This window comes from Oncorhynchus tshawytscha, linkage group LG16, assembly GCF_018296145.1.
Source record: "Oncorhynchus tshawytscha isolate Ot180627B linkage group LG16, Otsh_v2.0, whole genome shotgun sequence".
NCBI lineage: Eukaryota > Metazoa > Chordata > Actinopteri > Salmoniformes > Salmonidae > Oncorhynchus > Oncorhynchus tshawytscha.
Window position 1 is genome coordinate 73955233 of NC_056444.1, and position 20011 is coordinate 73975243.

A 20011-nucleotide genomic window follows, 5' to 3' on the forward strand; every position below is an offset into this window, starting at 1 on the left:
CCTGGCCGTGCTGCTGCTCCAGTTTCAACTGTTCTGCTTTATTATTATTTGACCATGCTGGTCATTTATGAACATTTGAACATCTTGGCCATGCTCTGTTATAATCTCCACCCGGCACAGCCAGAAGAGGACTGGCCACCCCACATATGCTCTCTCTAATTCTCTCTTTCTTTCTCTCTCTCGGAGGACCTGAGCCCTAGGACCATGCCCCAGGACTCCTTGCTGTCCCCAGTCCACCTGACCGTGCTGCTGCTCCAGTTTCAACTGTTCTGCCTTATTATTATACGACCATGCTGGTCATTTATGAACATTTGAACATCTTGGCCATGTTCTGTTATAATCTCCACCCGGCACAGCCAGAAGAGGACTGGCCACCCCACATAGCCTGGTACCTCTCTAGGTTTCTTCCTAGGTTTTGGCCTTTCTAGGGAGTTTTTCCTAGCCACCGTGCTTCTACACCTGCATTGCTTGCTGTTTGGGGTTTTAGGCTGGGTTTCTGAACAGCACTTTGAGATATCAGCTGATGTACGAAGGGCTATATAAATACATTTGATTTGATTTTATTTGATTTTCTCTATTTCTCCTTCTCTCTCCTCCTCCCTCTCTCTCTCCTCTATCTTTCCTATCACTCTCTCTCCTCTCTTCTCTCTTCTCTATCTCCCCTCTATCTCTCTCCTCTCCTCTCTCCTCTCCTCTCTCTCCTCTTCTCTTCTCTCTCTCTCTCTCTCCACCCCTCTCTCTCCTCTATCTCTTTTCTCTCTCTCTCTCTCCTCTCTTCTCTCCTCTCTTCTCTCCTCTCTCTCCTCTTCTCTTCTCTCTCTCTCTCTCTCTCCGCCCCTCTCTCTCTCCTCTCTCTTTCTCCTCGCTTCTCCTCTCTCTCTCCTCTCTATTTCTCTCCTCTCTTCTATTTCTCTCCTCTCTTTCTCTTTCTCTCTCCTCTTCTCTCTCCTCCTCCCTCTCTATCTCGCGATCTCTCTCGTTCTCTCTCTCCTCTTTCTCTCTATCTCTCTCTTCTCCCTCTCCTCTCTCCCCTCTTCTCTCTTCTCTCCTCTCTTCTCTTCTATATCTCTCCTCTCTCTTCTTTCCTCTCTTCTCTCTTTCTCTTTCTCTCTCTTCTCTCTCTCTCTCTCTCTCCTCTTTCTCCTCTCCCCTCCACCCTCTCTCTCCTCTTTTCTCTCTTCTCTCTTCTCTCCTCCATCTCTCTCTCCTCTCTCTTTCTCCTCACTTCTCTTCTCTCTCTCTCCTCTCTATTTCTCTCCTCTCTTCTCTCCTCTCCATTCTCTTCTATATCTCTTCTCTCCTTTCTCTTCTCTCTCTCTCCCCCCTCTCTCTCTCCTCTATCTTTCCTATCACTCTCTCCTCTCTCTCTCTCTATCTCTTTCATCTTCTCTTTCCTCCTCCCTCTCCCTCTCTCTCGCTTCTCTTTCTCTCCTCTCTCTCCTCTCTTCTCTCCTATATCTCTCCTCTATCTCTCTTCTCTTCTCTTTCTCTCCTCTCTTTCTCTATCTCTCTCCTCTTCTCTCTCCTCCACCCTCCCTCTCTCTCCTCTATCTTTCCTATCACTCTCTCTCCTCTCTTTCGCTTTCTCTCTCTTCTCTCTCCCTCCTCCCTTCTCTCTTCTATCTCTCTTCTATGTCTCCCTTCTCTCTCTCTCCTCTCTCTTTCTCCTCGCTTCTCTTCTCTCTCTCTCCTCTTCTCCTCCCTTCTCTCCTCTATCTCTCTTCTGTCTCTCTTATCTCTCTCTCCTCTTCTATCTCCTCCTCCCTCCCCAACTCTCTCTCTCTTCTCTTTCTCTCCTCTCTTTCTCTATCTCTCTCCTCTTCTCTCTCCTCCACCCTCACTCTCTCCTCCATCTTTCCTATCATACTCTCTCCTCTCTTTCTCTTTCTCCCCCCCTCTCTCTCTCTCTCTCCCTATCTTTATCCTTCTCTATCTCTCTTCTCTTCTCTCCCTCTCCTCTCTTTATCCTTCTCTATCTCTCTTCTCTTCTCTCCCTCTCCTCTCTATTTCTCCCTTCTCTTCTATCGCTCTCCTCTTTTCTTTCTTCTCTTCTCTCCTCTATCTCGCTCCTCTCTTCTCTCTCTCCGCTCTCTTCTCTTCTCTTCTCTTCTCTTCTCTTCTCTTCTCTTCTCTTCTCTTCTCTTCTCTTCTCTTCTCTTCTCTCTCTCTCTCTCTCTCTCTCTCTCTCCTCAATCTCTCTCCTCTTTTCTCTTCTCTCCTCTCTTTCCTCTATCACTCCTCTATCTCTCTCCTCTGTCTATCTCTCTCTCCTCTATCTCTCATCTCTCTTCTATCTGTCCTCTCTTCTCTCCTCTATCTCACTCTCTCCCCTCCGACCATCTCCGCAGCTCCTGGAGTACATGATGAAGGGGGAAGAGGACGAGCATCCTGGACGCGGGTCTGGCTTAGGCCTGTCAGCCTCTCAGCACTGGAGATGGAGAGAAGTGCTACATTGCCCTGGGCCTGGCCAGACGGGTAAGCACTTTACAAGTATTGTACGCAGCACAATTGCATATGAGCAAAGCTACGGCCACACAGAGACGTATGAACATGGATGAAATAACATATGCATTCATCAATTGTCCGTTTTTGTCTGTGAAAAGTGAAACTCAAGTCAGTTATTTTCGGACGAGTTACATGCGTAAAAAGACTTCGTTGTCCATCGTCAGTCAACGGATGACTCCCACTGAAATCTTTGGCTCAATCTGTAATTTCCAGACACAAAATCTCAGTCTGGCCATTGCCCTCATAACTCTCTGTCCACTGTTTTGCCCATCAGCACTACAGAGAAGTACAGGTTCCCTTCATTTCGTGAGATTCTCACAGCAGGAAAATGATCCTGCAGCAACAGGCAGGCAATGTGAATTATAATTCATGTACATTTTTTGTAAAGTTTGATACATTTTTCGTGAGGGCAAAAGTCCAACATTTTAAAGTGGAAATTACAAACTTCAGACGTGTTTTTAAACCTTGAAAACTCTACAAATGAGCATTTCCTGCTTTGCAGTAAAATTCCTGCAACAACAGGATGATCAAATTAAGATATGGCATCTGTACTTCCTTCATTATTCAAAACCTTTGTTGTGGGTGTAGGACACATTGTGCTTGATGAAGAGGAAAAAACAATTAAAGAAATTTTAGTACGTCTAATTCGAACCCCTCATTTCTTTTTCCAAAGAATGCACATGCGTTTCCAATCTAATGTTAGTACAGAACAGGAGCTGCTAGACTTCCCATAATAACCTGTGAGCCTTGAAGCCCAACACAAATAACTGCTGTACGGGAACTGATCAAAACAAGGAGCAACAGCTTGGTCTTACAGTAATGTGGACTGCAACAAAGCAAAAAATATACAGGTTGCCACTATGGCTAAATGTAGTTCACTATATAGGGAATAGTGTGCCATTTGGGAAGTATCCATAATATACATAGGTGCAGTATCAATGGAAGTATTGACAATTATATCACTAATTTGCACATACTGCCTGTAGAGGATGAAATGGGCTGGGATTGACTGTGGAGGTCTGACTTAGGAACATCAGTCATGAGGTGTAATGAACGCCAGCCACAGCCGCAACCCAAGGCCTGGTCTGTGTGGAGTTGCCCTGTCATGTTATGCTCTTTCTGATTTCTCTGTGGCTATGGGCATAGCTCACTGCAGACAGAGACTAATTACTCTCAGGTCCTGAACTCACCGGCCGGCGACCGCAGACTGAAACTCAGCTTGTCTTGTGAAGGGAAGGGTTGAGCAAGACCAAGGCCACTGGGTCCGACCAACAGGGTTCAATAAAATGTTTTTTTATTTATTTAAATACTTTGAATGTTTTAGCCTGCCTGGTGAGCAGGGTTTGTAGTTTTGGCACTTTTCTATTGGTTCCATTGCAACAGACAAGCTCAATTAATAATAGCTTATTTCAAATAGTATTTGAACCCAGGTCTGCCGACCAGACCGACTGCTACCCTTCGCTCCCGAAAAAGGAAGACGTTTTGTTGGTGACAATGAACCCTCTAACCTTTCCTCCTCATCAGACTCAGTCCCCCTCAGTCTCTCTGCATCTGTGTGTCATTACCGAGACATTATGACCTCCCTCCTCCTCCAAAAGCCAACAGAGGCGATAAAGCAGATAATTGAAGGGCTGGTTAATCACTGTTTACTCACCACGATGTTACATGTTGTTGGGCTCAGCTGCTTCACACAGACAGGATCCTGCCTGATGTCTCAGAGTGGACGCCCAACACACACACAAGCACACACACCCCTTAACGTATAATCCTGCAAGAAGTCTTAGAGCGGGCGGTCAGGTTACCTGACCGGGGGTTCCACCGGACAGTAAAATTACGGTCAGGTTACCTGATCGGGGGTTCCACCGGACAGTTAAATTACGGTCAGGTTACCTGATCGGGGGTTCCACCGGACAGTTAAATTACGGTCAGGTTACCTGACCGGTGGTTCCACTGGACAGTTAAATTACGGTCAGGTTACCTGATCGGGGGTTCCACCGGACAGTTAAATTACAGTCAGGTTACCTGATCGGGGTTCCACCGGGGTCAGGTTACCTGATCGGGGTTCCACCGTAAAGTTAAATTACGGTCAGGTTACAGGGGTTCCACCGACAGTTAAATTACAGTCAGGTTACCTGACCGGTGGTTCCACCGGACAGTTAAATTACGGTCAGGTTACCTGATCGGGGTTCCACCGGACAGTTAAATTACAGTCAGGTTACCTGACCGGTGGTTCCACCAGACAGTTAAATTACGGTGGTTCCACCGGTTAAATTATGGTCAGGTTACCTGATCGGGGTTCCACCGGACAGTTAAATTACGGTCAGGTTACCTGACCGGTGGTTCCACCAGACAGTTAAATTACGGTGGTTCCACGGTTAAATTACGGTCAGGTTACCTGATCGGGGTTCCACCGGACAGTTAAATTACGGTCAGGTTACCTGACCGGTGGTTCCACCAGACAGTTAAATTACGGTCAGGTTACCTGACCGGTGGTTCCACCAGACAGTTAAATTACGGTGGTTCCACCGGACAGTTAAATTATGGTCAGGTTACCTGACCGGTGGTTCCACCAGACAGTTAAATTACGGTCAGTTTACCTGACCGGGGTTCCACCGGACAGTTAAATTACGGTGGTTCCACCAGACAGTTAAATTACGGTCAGGTTACCTGACCGGGGTTCCACTGGACAGTTAAATTACGGTCAGCTTACCTGACCGGGGTTCCACCAGACAGTTAAATTACTGTCAGGTTACCTGACCGGTGGTTCCACCAGACAGTTAAATTACGGTCAGCTTACCTGACCGGGGTTCCACCAGACAGTTAAATTACGGTCAGGTTACCTGATCGGGGGTTCCACCGGACAGTTAAATTACAGTCAGGTTACCTGACCGGTGGTTCCACTGGACAGTTAAATTACGGTCAGGTTACCTGATCGGGGGTTCCACCGGACAGTTCAATTACGGTCAGGTTACCTGACCGGGGGTTCCACCAGACAGTTAAATTACGGTCAGGTTACCTGACCGGTGGTTCCACCAGACAGTTAAATTACGGTCAGCTTACCTGACCGGGGGTTCCACCAGACAGTTAAATTACGGTCAGGTTACCTGACCGGTGGTTCCACCAGACAGTTAAATTACGGTCAGCTTACCTGACCGGGGGTTCCACCGGACAGTTAAATTACGGTGGTTCCACCAGACAGTTAAATTACGGTCAGGTTACCTGACCGGGGGTTCCCCTGGACAGTTAAATTACGGTGGTTCCACCAGACAGTTAAATTACGGTCAGGTTGCCTGACCGGGGGTTCCACGAGACAGTTAAATTACAGTCAGGTTACCTGACCTGGGGTTCCACCAGACAGTTAAATTACGGTCAGGTTACCTGACCGGTGGTTCCACCAGACAGTTAAACTACCGTCAGGTTACCTGACCGGTGGTTCCACCAGACAGTTAAATTACGGTCAGGTTGCCTGACCGGTGGTTCCACCAGACAGTTAAATTACGGTGGTTCCACCAGACAGTTAAATTACTACTATTAGTGTTAATATGAGTGTTAGTGTTAATATGAGTGTTAGTGTTAATACGAGTGTTAGTGTTAGTGTTAATACGAGTGTTAGTGTTAGTGTTAATACAAGTGTTAGTGTTAGTGTTAATACAAGTGTTAGTGTTAGTGTTAATACGAGTGTTAGTGTTAATACGAGTGTTAGTTTTGAGTGTTAGTGTTAGTGTTAATATGAGTGTTAGTGTTGAGTGTTAGTGTTAGTGTTAATATGAGTGTTAGTGTTAATACGAGTGTTGGTGTTAGTGTTAATATGAGTGTTAGTGTTGAGTGTTAGTGTTAGTGTTAATATGAGTGTTAGTGTTAGTGTTAATACAAGTGTTAGTGTTAGTGTTAATACAAGTGTTAGTGTTAGTGTTAATATGAGTGTTAGTGTTAATACGAGTGTTAGTGTTAATACGAGTGTTAGTGTTAGTGTTAATATGAGTGTTAGTGTTGAGTGTTAGTGTTAGTGTTAATATGAGTGTTAGTGTTAATACGAGTGTTGGTGTTAGGGTTAATATGAGTGTTAGTGTTGAGTGTTAGTGTTAGTGTTAATATGAGTGTTAGTGTTAATACGAGTGTTAGTGTTAGTGCGAGTGTTAGTGTTAATACGAGTGTTAGTGTGAGTGTTAATACGAGTGCTAGTGTGAGTGTTAGTGTGAGTGCGAGTGTTAGTGTGAGTGCTAGTGTTAGTGTGAGTGCGAGTGTTTGTGCGAGTGTTAGTGTGAGTGCTAGTGTTAGTGTGAGTGTGAGTGTTTGTGTTAGTGTTAGTGTTAGTGCGAGTGTTGGTGTTAGTGTTAGTGCGAGTGTTGGTGTGAGTGTGCGAGCGTTAGTTCACGAAAAGCATATGTGTTTTTCTGCTTAATTCCAACCCCTCTAAAAGACACAACAACTGCCCGTGGAGCAGTTGTTGTGGGGGGTTAAGTGCCTTGCTCAAGGGCACACCGGAAGGCAATGTCATATTGGATAAATTGCATGGGTTTGATTGCACAAGCGGGGAGCCCAGCCAACAGAGAGTTGCAGTATTCCAGACGGGAGATGTCAAGTGCATGGATTAGGACCTGCGCCGCTTGGAGAAAAGGTTGTACTCTGCGGATGTTGTAGCGCATGAACCTGTTGGAGTGAGTCACTACTTTGATATTTAAAGAGAATGACAGGGTGTTGTCCAGCGTCATGCCAAGGTTCTTTGAACTCTGGGAGGGGAACGCTGTGGAGTTGTCAACCGTGATGGATAGGTCTTGGAGCGGGCAGGCCTTCCCCGGGAGGAAGAGCAGCTCTGTCTTGGGGAGGTCTAAAAATCAGCAACCATATGAATCTAGGGACCAGGTAGAGGCAAACACAGAAGCACAAAGTCTGTATGTGTGTGTGTGTGTGTGTGTGTGTCTGTTGGGGGAGATGTAATCTACGATCTCTCCTTCCCAGACCTGGCGCTACATCTACTCTGGCTCTCCTTCCTCTCTCTGCAGATAAGAGTTTAGATGTATGTGTGCTGCTTGGTAGCTTCAGCTTGCATCCGGAGTACACACTGGTTGCTAAGGTGCAGGACAAAGAGAAAGATCCAGCCCTGAGTGATGTGTGTGTGTGTGTGTGTGTGTGTGTGTGTGTGTGTGTGTGTGTGTGTGTGTGTGTGTGTGTGTGTGTGTGTGTGTGTGTGTGTGTGTGTGTGTGTGTGTGTGTGTGTGTGTGTGTGTGTGTGTGTGTGAAAAATGAGCTATTGTGGTAGGCTGTTATCTCGCTGGCTGGCCTTCCACTCCCAGCCGTTCCCTGTCGACCCTTTCCTCTGCCCTCTTCCTTCTGTCCCCACAGGCTTAGTTTCAGCCCCCCTCCATCCCCCCTCCCACTGTGTGTGTGTATGTGTGTATGCATGTGTGAACCCTGTTTCCTTCGGCCTGGCCGGGCCCTGTGGCTGCAGCTGTGTCTCTGTGTCCTCACTGGCCTGAGAACGCTCCCTGATCCAGCACTTCAGAACCAGAGCCTATGAACATGTTGATTCTACTAAGGTCAGGTTCTATCTGGCTGAACAAAGGAGCTGAGAGTGAAAGCCAAGCCAAGGCCTCTCTCTCCCTATCTGGTTTACTGTAGTAATAATAGAATTGACAGGACACACACACAGGCTGTTGTTCTATTCTTTCCCATCAAGTACTGTATCTCTGATATCCATCTCTCTGCCCTGGCATTTCACAACAGTGGTTTTTACACGATGAAAAGAGCTTACACAATCAAACCTGTACCCCCACTTCCCCCCTCTCTCTCTCTCTCTGAGGGTTGTGGGCACACACACACACACACACACACACACACACACACACACACACTCTCACACATGCTCACCTGGCTTCTCCTGCAGTAATCCCTGTGGTGATATTTATAGCCCAGGACTCAGGAGAAAGATGGGTATCTGCTTCCACAAATCCCCCAGGGAAGGCCAGCGTCTCTGCAGCTCCAGCTTGTTGACTCTGTCACAGTGTGGAAATGCAGGCTAGCTCCAATGACACTGATAAAGCCCCTCAGGATCAGATAGGGATCTGCTATGGACAGACACAACGCTACTGTTTTTTGTTTTTGGAAGCAGTTTAGTTTTAGACTAATGGCTTCTGCAGAGCAATGTGGTCCAAAGTTCATGTTTAAGTATTAGACTGGGGTTCTTGGGTTAACAGAATAAACTTTTAGGCAGATTTATCCAGACCCAGTGAGATCATTGTTGATGATGACTGTTTGTGCAGATGGTTTTTATACAGACCGTTGTTGATGATGACTGTTTGTGCAGATGGTATTTATACAGACCGTTGTTGATGATGACTGTTTGTGCAGATGGTATTTATACAGACCGTTGTTGATGATGACTGTTTGTGCAGATGGTATTTATACAGACTGTTGTTGATGAGGACTGTTTGTGCAGGTGGTATTCATATAAACCATTGTTGATGATTTAGTATTGCTCAACTGCATACTCTAATATGTAGAGCCCTCAGTCAGAAACAAAACAACATGCCACAGTAGATGGTAGAGATCCAGGGGTGTTACACTGGGGGGGTATTAAAGACATCATTCATCATCTCTACTAAGACACACATCTGTGGTTTCACTGTGACTTGACTGTAAATCCATCACTTAAAATCCATATTAGATGAACAGATCAAATGAGCCCAATGCTGCTTTCTGCTGTTCCCAACCAAAGAATTGATCAGAGCCTTGTTGCCTGTGTCCCAAATGGCACCATATTCCCTGTATAGTGCACTACTTTTGAGCAGGGTCCATAAACTACACTGAATAGTTCTGCTAAAACAAAACCCCAAACAATCCTAGCTAAGCGTCATCATCCCAGAGATGAGGCCAGCCAGAGAAATCCCAGAGCTTGTGGTTGAGAAAAGGTAAAGAAAGAGAGTAGACAAGGCTGAAGGCTTGGAGAAGGAGCTGCATTCCTCCTTGTCTCTGTGTCTTCCTCTCCTCTGCTCCCTCGCTCTCCTCCCTCACCTTCCCCTCTCCTACAGCCCCAGTGTGGTTGTCAGACAGACTAACCGCAGCATTTGCTTCTTTTCTCTCTGTCTCGTCTGACCTGATGGAGCAGCTGTCTGTGGCCTCTCCAGAAGGCTTATCATTCCCACCTGTGTAGAGATCGGTAGACACTGGCCTACATCTTGCTTGCCTACTACTTACTTCAACTGCATATTGTGTACTAATCATACTACATACTACTATATTTAGAACGTACTGTTTAGTAAAAACTAATGCAGCATTCTAGGCTCATCCGACTGAGAATGCGTGATCTAATGCGTTTGTGTTGATTCCCGACATTCGTTCATTTTGGTCCAGCACGTCCCCTCAGCTGATTATCAGCTCTTGTAAAACACACGTGAGTCTCGAAAGACGATTCTCTTCCTCAATAGTGTGCAGCGAATTCTATTAGATGAAAAGCCAAAATGAGTATGACATCCTGGCATTTAACCTTTTACTCCTGTGGGATAAATCAGGGTCACACAGAGTGATTCTTGCTAGTCTTCATTTTTTTTTAAATTTGAAACCAAAGGTCACAGCTCACACACATGGTTATGGGCATACAAAAAAAGAAGACACATGTATGATGTCAGATATAGAGTTGTATTGTATTGCATGTTGAGTTTGCATCCCAACATTACACGTTTGATACGTCACAGAAGACTGAAATATAGCAAAACTGTTAGACATAGAAACACCGGAATTTCGTTGTTAAAAAAATTATGTTTTTATGAATTATTAAATTATGAAAAATATGAATAACATTCCACCCATGAGGCCAAAGAGGGCACTTTGGTCTTTGACTGCAGAAAAGGGCAACAGCACACTACATTTTCTAAATGTCCCATCGTTTTTTTTGCATACTTAAAATGCATACTATTTAGAACGCAAGTATGGGTAATCTGAGAAGGTCACTGAAATGTGGTCCTTTTGAGTAAAGGTTGTAGCTGCTTCCAGGGTCGTAACCAGGGTCCGGGTTTTAGTGGGGTCGGGACAGGGCGGGGGGGATTTGACCCCAGCCTTTAGTGAGGTCGGGACAGGGCGGGGAGGATTTGACCCCAGGTTTTAGTGAGGTCGGGACAGGGCGGGGAGGATTTGACCCCAGGTTTTAGTGGGGTCGGGACAGGGCGGGGAGGATTTGACCCCAGCCTTTAGTGAGGTCGGGACAGGGCGGGGAGGATTTGACCCCAGGTTTTAGTGAGGTCGGGACAGGGCGGGGAGGATTTGACCCCAGGTTTTAGTGAGGTCGGGACAGGATTTGACGGGAGGTCGGGACAGGGCGGGGAGGATTTGACCCCAGGTTTTAGTGAGGTCGGGACAGGGCGGGGAGGATTTGACCCCAGCCTTTAGTGAGGTCGGGACAGGGCGGGAGGATTTGACCCCAGCCTTTTAGTGAGGTCGGGACAGGGCGGGAAGGATTTGACCCCAGCCTTTAGTGAGGTCGGGACAGGGCGGGAAGGATTTGACCCCAGCCTTTAGTGAGGTCGGGACAGGGCGGGAAGGATTTGACCCCAGCCTTTATCACATGGTTGCTGCAGCTTCATTCACCTCTCATATTAGCTATACAGTTAGCCACTACACACAAACTCAGCACCGGGGATAAAATGTGGAATTTAATAAATACAGAGGGATCTGTTAGTAGATCATTTATTTTATTAACAAAAGGTTAAAAAAATACCTTTGCTTAACATAATAGTTTTTTGTTGTATTGTAGTTTTACAGCAAATTACCTGCAATTCTACACATTTTGGCATGATTTATGCCAGGTTAATCTGATATCTGAGTGATAGTGACTAACAAAATCAATGGTGGCCCCCTGCAGGTCAGGGCCCCTGGGCATGCTGATAATTTGGCCATGATAACTACAAGTTTAGATAGTTGGCTAGACTAACTAGACTAATTTACCAATCAAAGTTTTTTTTACTAACATGGACTAATTGAGTGACTGTCAGTGAGTGACATATAACAAGAGGAAAGCTGCTGCAACCGGTTTTGAAATGGCACCTTCAGTATTATACTATTCTAACTCTCAACAGTAAGTTGAGACCCTGACTGAGTTCCCCCAGACCTCGGTGTTCTCATACAGTATGTAGCTACGGAATTGGCTACTTCTGAACCTTTCCCACAATCAACAATGACCTGTTACATCTTTGGGGTCATTTATTGACAGTTTTGCGGCGTAGAGGAGGAACAGCAGAAATGTGTTTCCTCAAGTACGAATGAAAAGCAGTTGTCTTCCTCCTCTTTGGGTTGTGGTTGGTTGGCTCTACTTGTGGAGGTGGAGTAGAGCAAAGAGAACAAAAACCATCTGGTGATTAACTCTCTCTGAGTCTGAGTCCATGTAAGTATCCTGTCTGTGTGTACTGTACTGCCACCAATGTGGCAACAAACGATGGTCTGCTTCAGGGGAAGAAATCTAAAGAAGAGAAAAAAACGTAAGGATCAGACACCAATTAAAAATCAACGAGATTAATAGCAAAGCATTACAATTACACTTTCAAATCAACAGGAATATAGAAGTACACAAAACATAAAGACTAACCAGTGGGGTACACTAAACATGATGACAGATTAGTGTAGAACACAAGGGTAGTACACTACGGTAGTACACTGGACATGAGTTTATGGGAACACAGAAAAGCTAAGACAACAGTGTTTTTTGTAGGCCTGTGGGAAAATATATCTTAAGAGTGGACTTGAATGTGTGTAGAGAGCTGTGATTGTACAGTAACTTGTGCATCTGTCTGTCTTTAGGACTATCACAAGAACAGACACTCGGACTGGAGCCGAGGCTCAGTGGCCGACTGTGCAGGTAAGTTCATGCTCTTCATGAACAGTTCTATGTGCTCTTCATCAACATGTCTATGTGCTCTTTATCAACATGTCTATGTGCTCTTCATCAACATGTCTATGTGCTCTTCATCAACATGTCTATGTGCTCTTCATCAACAGTTCTATGTGCTCTTCATCAACATGTCTATGTGCTCTTTATCAACATGTCTATGTGCTCTTCATCAACATGTCTATGTGCTCTTCATCAACATGTCTATGTGCTCTTCATCAACATGTCTATGTGCTCTTCATCAACATGTCTATGTGCTCTTCATCAACATGTCTATGTGCTCTTCATCAACATGTCTATGTGCTCTTCATCAACAGTTCTATGTGCTCTTCATCAACATGTCTATGTGCTCTTCATCAACATGTCTATGTGCTCTTCATCAACATGTCTATGTGCTCTTCATCAACAGTTCTATATGCTCTTCATCAACATGTCTATGTGCTCTTCAGTAAAATGTATTAGTGCTCTATATCAACATGTCTATGTGCTCTTCATCAACAATTCTATGTGCTCTTCATAAACATTTCTATGTAAAATGTATTAGCTCTATATCAACATGTCTATGTGCTCTATATCAACATGTCTATATGCTCTTCATCAACATGTCTATGTGCTCTATATCAACATGTCTATGTGCTCTTCATCAACATGTCTATGTGCTCTATATCAACATGTCTATGTGCTCTATATCAACATGTCTATGTGCTCTATATCAACATGTCTATGTGCTCTTCATCAACATGTCTATGTGCTCTATATCAACATGTCTATGTGCTCTATATCAACATGTCTATGTGCTCTTCATCAACATGTCTATGTGCTCTATATCAACATGTCTATGTGCTCTATATCAACATGTCTATGTGCTCTATATCAACATGTCTATGTGCTCTTCATCAACATGTCTATGTGCTCTATATCAACATGTCTATGTGCTCTATATCAACATGTCTATGTGCTCTATATCAACATGTCTATGTGCTCTATATCAACATGTCTATGTGCTCTTCATCAACATGTCTATGTGCTCTATATCAACATGTCTATGTGCTCTATATCAACATGTCTATGTGCTCTTCATCAACATGTCTATGTGCTCTATATCAACATGTCTATGTGCTCTATATCAACATGTCTATGTGCTCTATATCAACATGTCTATGTGCTCTTATCAACATGTCTATGTGCTTTATCAACATTCATCAACATGTCTATTTGCTCTTTATCAACATGTCGATGTGCTCTTCATCAACATGTCTATGTGCTCTTCATCAACAGTTCTATATGCTCTTCATCAACATGTCTATGTGCTCTTCAGTAAAATGTATTAGTGCTCTATATCAACATGTCTATGTGCTCTTCATCAACAATTCTATGTGCTCTTCATAAACATTTCTATGTGCTCTTCATCAACAGTTCTATGTGCGCTTCATCAACAGTTCTATGTGCACTTAATCAAGATTTCTACGTGCTCTTCATCAACATTTCTATGTGCTCTTCTTCAACGTGTCTATGTGCTCTATATCAACATGTCTATGTGCTCTTCATCAACAGTTCTATATGCTCTTTATCAACATGTCTATGTGCTCTATATCAACATGTCTATGTGCTCTTCATCAACAGTTCTATGTGCTCTTCATCAACAGTTCTATGTGCGCTTCATCAACAGTTCTATGTGCACTTAATCAAGATTTCTACGTGCTCTTCATCAACATTTCTATGTGCTCTTCTTCAACGTGTCTATGTGCTCTTCATCAATATTTCTATGTGCTCTTCATCAACATTTCTGTGCTCTTTATCAATAGTTCTATGTGAGCTCTTCAGCAACAGTTCTATGTGTGCTCTTCAGCAACATTTATATGTGCTCTTCATCAACAGTTCTATGTTCTCTTCATCAACATGTCTTTGTGCTCTTTATCAACATGTCTATGTGCTCTTCATCAACAGTTCTATGTGCTCTTCATCAACAGTTCTATGTGTGCTCTTCAGCAACAGTTCTATGTGTGCTCTTCAGCAACATTTATATGTGCTCTTCATCAACAGTTCTATGTGTGCTCTTCATCAACATGTCTTTGTGCTCTTCATCAACAGTTCTATGTGTGCTCTTCAGCAACATTTATATGTGCTCTTCATCAACAGTTCTATGTGTACTCTTCAGCAACAGTTCTATGTGTGCTCTTCAGCAACAGTTCTATGTGTGCTCTTCAGCAACATTTATATGTGCTCTTCATCAACAGTTCTATGTTCTCTTCATCAACATGTCTTTGTGCTCTTTATCAACATGTCTATGTGCTCTTCATTAACAGTTCTATGTGCTCTTCATCAACATGTCTATGTGCTCTTCATCAACAGTTCTATGTTCTCTTCATCAACATGTCTTTGTGCTCTTTATCAACATGTCTATGTGCTCTTCATCAACAGTTCTATGTGCTCTTCATCAACATGCATATGTGCTCTTCATCAACATCTATATGTCCTCTTCATCAACATGTCTATGTGCTCTCCATCAACAGTTATATGTGCTCTTCATCAACATGTCTATGTGCTCTTCATCAACAGTTATATGTGCTCTTCATCAACAGTTCTATGTGTGCTTCATCAACAGTTCTATGTGCTCTTCATCAACAGTTCTATGTGCCCTTCATCAACAGTTCTATGTGTGCTTCATCAACAGTTATATGTGCTCTTCATCAACATGTCTATGTGCTCTTCATCAACAGTTATATGTGCTCTTCATCAACAGTTCTATGTGTGCTTCATCAACAGTTCTATGTGCTCTTCATCAACAGTTCTATGTGCCCTTCATCAACAGTTCTATGTGTGCTTCATCAACAGTTCTATGTGCTCTTCATCAACAGTTCTATGTGCTCTTCATCAACAGTTTTATGTGCTCTTTATCAACATTTCTATGTGCTCTTCATCCACATTTCTACGTGCTCTTCACCAACATTTCTGTGCTCTTTTTCATCATTTGTTTTCTGCCTGCCTTAACGGTTAGCTCATTCTCTGAGTATGTGGGTTTTGAACTAACTCACGTTTGGAGGATTGATGGATCTGAGCTGTTTCCTGTGTATCTCTCTGAAACAGGCAGTTTCAAACCAAGCATCTCTGGGCACCATCTCTCTCGGCTGGAGCTGGAGAAGAAGGTAGAGCTGGAGAAGGAGGTAGAGCTGGAGAAGGAGGCCGAGCTGGAGAAGGAGGCAGAGCTGGAGAAGAAGGTAGAGCTGGAGAAGGAGGTAGAGCTGGAGAAGGAGGTAGAGCTGGAGGTCTGCTACTATATCAGAGCAAGAGGGAGTGTATTTTGGGGATGTTGAGTTATCTAGACATTGGCCAGTCTGGCGGACCTTATTGTTAAACCCATCCTTGTCAAGGGGTTATAGTCAGGGCCTCAGCCACATGCCATGCGTTCTAGCTAAAAGTACGTCTGAAGTGGTATCCTATCCTCAAATCCCTATACAGTCTAGTGCACTACTTTTGACCAGAGTCGTCCACTAAATAGGGAATAGGGTGCCATTGAGGCTCTTGCCAAAAGTAGTACACTTTATAGCATGCAACCTTACTGCTTATTTTCCTCACTATCTGACAAGCTCTCCTAATCTGCATCCTAATTGGGAGCCTATTTCCTAGAGCACTATGTTTGACCAGAACCCTAATGGGCCCTGGTCCAAAGTAGTGCACAATAAAGGGAATAGGGTGCCATTTGGGATGCAACCCTAGTAAAGCTGGAGATGATACAGCCAGGCAGAGCTGAGGGATGGATTGGGGCACCACGATAACGTTACCACGCCAGTCAGTCCGACTGGGTTCTGTATGTGGACTCCCCCTCTGGTTTGGCTGGCGGGTGGTAGACGCCACAAGAATCTGCACGCCCCAGCACAGCTCCCCATTAATCTTAAAAATGATGTATGTGGTTTTCCACTCTACGTCTGAGGTTTGCTTTCCCATGCTTGGGTTCACATACAGGCTCCTGTCCAGCTCCTTCACTTTACATCAACAGGACTCCTAGAACTTCTTAGGGTCCATCCCAAATGACACCCTAGTCCCTACATAGTGCACTATTTTTGACCATGGCCCAAAGGACGCACCCCAGATGAACAGGCCTCCTAGAATCTCTTAGTGCTCTCCTCTCCTCTCCATCCATCCATCCATCCATCCATCCATTGCTGTTTTGCTTTTATTTGCAGACACAAAAACAGTGAAGGGTGAAGACAAAACACTGTGAAGAGGTTCTGCCTGGTTTGGTTTGCCACCTCAGTCATCTTTGAAACCACAGCACCATATTGGCCCTGGTTCAAAGTAGTGGTGCCATTTGGGAATCAGCTCATCTCTGTTTTTATGTTCTGTGGCTGCCAGCTGCCTGCGTGTCATATCACTAGGATCAATCACAAGTGTTTATTTTATGATATTGGCACAGACAGTGAGGACCTCCATTCCGTGTGTTGCGACAGTGTGATGATGCTGACAGTGCCAACGGACCATGGACCCTCTTCTGTGCTCAGAGCGGACCGAGGCATAGCGCCCTATTTAGGTGTGAGTGTTTGTGCGTGTCCTGTTGGGAGCAGCCAGTGAGACAGCGGCTCACCAAGTCTCATTAACCCTGTCAGCTTGCCGGGCGCTGGGCTATCACGGCCCCATCACAGCTCATCAGTGACTCACCAGCAGCATGAGGCCCCGCCCTTCAACAACTAGCACTACCTAACCTGGCTGTTACTGGTCCAAACCTGCCCTAAAACCACCGCCAATACCTAACCTGGCTCCCACTGGTCCAAACCTGCCCTAAAACCACCGCCAATACCTAACCTGGCTGTCACTGGTCACACCCTGCCCTACCACCATCATCACCAGCTACAGGCCCTACCTTATCACCACCACTGCCTTGCCTAAAAGGCACAGGTCCTATCCTACCACCAACACTACTTTGCCTAAATGGCACAGGTCCTATCCTACCACCAACACTACTTTGCCTAAGTGGCACAGGCCCTATCCTACCACCAACACTACTTTGCCTAAGTGGCACAGGTCCTATCCTACCACCAACACTACTTTGCCTAAGTGGCACAGGCCCTATCCTACCACCAACACTACTTTGCCTAAGTGGCACAGGCCCTATCCTACCACCAACACTACTTTGCCTAAGTGGCACAGGTCCTATCCTACCACCAACACTACTTTGCCTAAGTGGCACAGGTCCTATCCTACCACCAACACTACTTTGCCTAAATGGCACAGGTCCTATCCTACCACCAACACTACTTTGCCTAAGTGGCACAGGTCCTATCCTACCACCAACACTACTTTGCCTAAGTGGCACAGGTCCTATCCTACCACCAACACTACTTTGCCTAAGTGGCACAGGTCCTATCCTACCACCAACACTACTTTGCCTAAGTGGCACAGGCCCTATCCTACCACCAACACTACTTTGCCTAAGTGGCACAGGTCCTATCCTACCACCAACACTACTTTGCCTAAGTGGCACAGGTCCTATCCTACCACCAACACTACTTTGCCTAAATGGCACAGGTTCTATCCTACCACCAACACTACTTTGCCTAAGTGGCACAGGTCCTATCCTACCACCAACACTACTTTGCCTAAGTGGCACAGGTCCTATCCTACCACCAACACTACTTTGCCTAAGTGGCACAGGTCCTATCCTACCACCAACACTACTTTGCCTAAGTGGCACAGGTCCTATCCTACCACCAACACTACTTTGCCTAAGTGGCACAGGCCCTATCCTACCACCAACACTACTTTGCCTAAGTGGCACAGGTCCTATCCTACCACCAACACTACTTTGCCTAAATGGCACAGGTCCTATCCTACCACCAACACTACTTTGCCTAAATGGCACAGGTCCTATCCTACCACCAACATTACTTTGCCTAAATGGCACAGGTCCTATCCTACCACCAACACTACTTTGCCTAAGTGGCACAGGCCCTATCCTACCACCAACACTACTTTGCCTAAGTGGCACAGGCCCTATCCTACCACCTCCATAGTCACATTTTAAGAATTAAGACCTGCTGTATGTATCTTCTAGATCAGTGGCTGTGGTGTTAAGATCCACACACGTATTCTAGCTGGGGATGTTGTTGTTGAGGAATCAGTTGAGTCAAAGTTCCCTGGGCCTGGCCAGGGAGGGATTGAGGGAAGCCCCTGTGTTTTTCAGACATACTCTCTTACTACGAACGCCAACCAGCCCTGTTCTCTCGTTCTAGCCTCTGTGTTCCTCCATCCCTCTGGTCCTCAGCTGCCTTCCAGCCAGGTCTCGGCCAGGTTTCAGCCAGGTTACCTGGCATGGCGAGCAGTTGTCTAAGGTGCCAGAGAGCCTTGCCTTCTCTCTATCCACACTCTAAACTGCTATTTTTAGCCTCACTCCTCCCCCCCCCCAACCCCCGCCCTTCAACAACTAGCACTACCTAACCTGGCTGTTACTGGTCCAAACCTGCCCTAAAACCACCGCCAATACCTAACCTGGCTCCCACTGGTCCAAACCTGCCCTAAAACCACCGCCAATACCTAACCTGGCTGTCACTGGTAACACCCTGCCCTACCACCATCATCACCAGCTACAGGCCCTACCTTATCACCACCACTGCCTTGCCTAAAAGGCACAGGTCCTATCCTACCACCAACACTACTTTGCCTAAGTGGCACAGGTCCTATCCCACCACCAACACTACTTTGCCTAAGTGGCACAGGTCCTATCCTACCACCAACACTACTTTGCCTAAGTGGCACAGGCCCTATCCTACCACCAACACTACTTTGCCTAAGTGGCACAGGTCCTATCCTACCACCAACACTACTTTGCCTAAGTGGCACAGGTCCTATCCTACCACCAACACTACTTTGCCTAAATGGCACAGGTCCTATCCTACCACCAACACTACTTTGCCTAAGTGGCACAGGTCCTATCCTACCACCAACACTACTTTGCCTAAGTGGCACAGGTCCTATCCTACCACCAACACTACTTTGCCTAAGTGGCACAGGTCCTATCCTACCACCAACACTACTTTGCCTAAGTGGCACAGGTCCTATCCTACCACCAACACTACTTTGCCTAAGTGGCACAGGTCCTATCCTACCACCAACACTACTTTGCCTAAGTGGCACAGGCCCTATCCTACCACCTCCATAGTCACATTTTAAGAATTAAGACCTGCTGTATGTATCTTCTAGATCAGTGGCTGTGGTGTTAAGATCCACACACGTATTCTAGCTGGGGATGTTGTTGTTGAGGAATCAGTTGAGTCAAAGTTCCCTGGGCCTGGCCAGGGAGGGATTGAGGGAAGCCCCTGTGTTTTTCAGACATACTCTCTTACTACGAACGCCAACCAGCCCTGTTCTCTCGTTCTAGCCTCTGTGTTCCTCCATCCCTCTGGTCCTCAGCTGCCTTCCAGCCAGGTCTCGGCCAGGTTTCAGCCAGGTTACCTGGCATGGCGAGCAGTTGTCTAAGGTGCCAGAGAGCCTTGCCTTCTCTCTATCCACACTCTAAACTGCTATTTTTAGCCTCACTCCTTTTCTCCTCCCCCCCCCCACTCCTCTCCTCCCCCTTAGTGGCACCAGTGTTTGCTGAGTGTGTTGTGTGTGTTGTGACAGAAGCCCTCATGGGAGCAC

General features: G+C 45.6%; 1 long non-coding RNA gene across 1 annotated transcript; it reads left to right on the forward strand.

The window, feature by feature from the left end:
• Positions 1–11885: 11885 nt before the first annotated feature.
• On the forward strand, positions 11886–16501 carry LOC121839556. Its single transcript, XR_006079003.1, has 3 exons — positions 11886–11972; positions 12292–12349; positions 15467–16501. It is a non-coding gene; the product is annotated as an uncharacterized LOC121839556 (long non-coding RNA).
• Positions 16502–20011: the final 3510 nt, after the last annotated feature.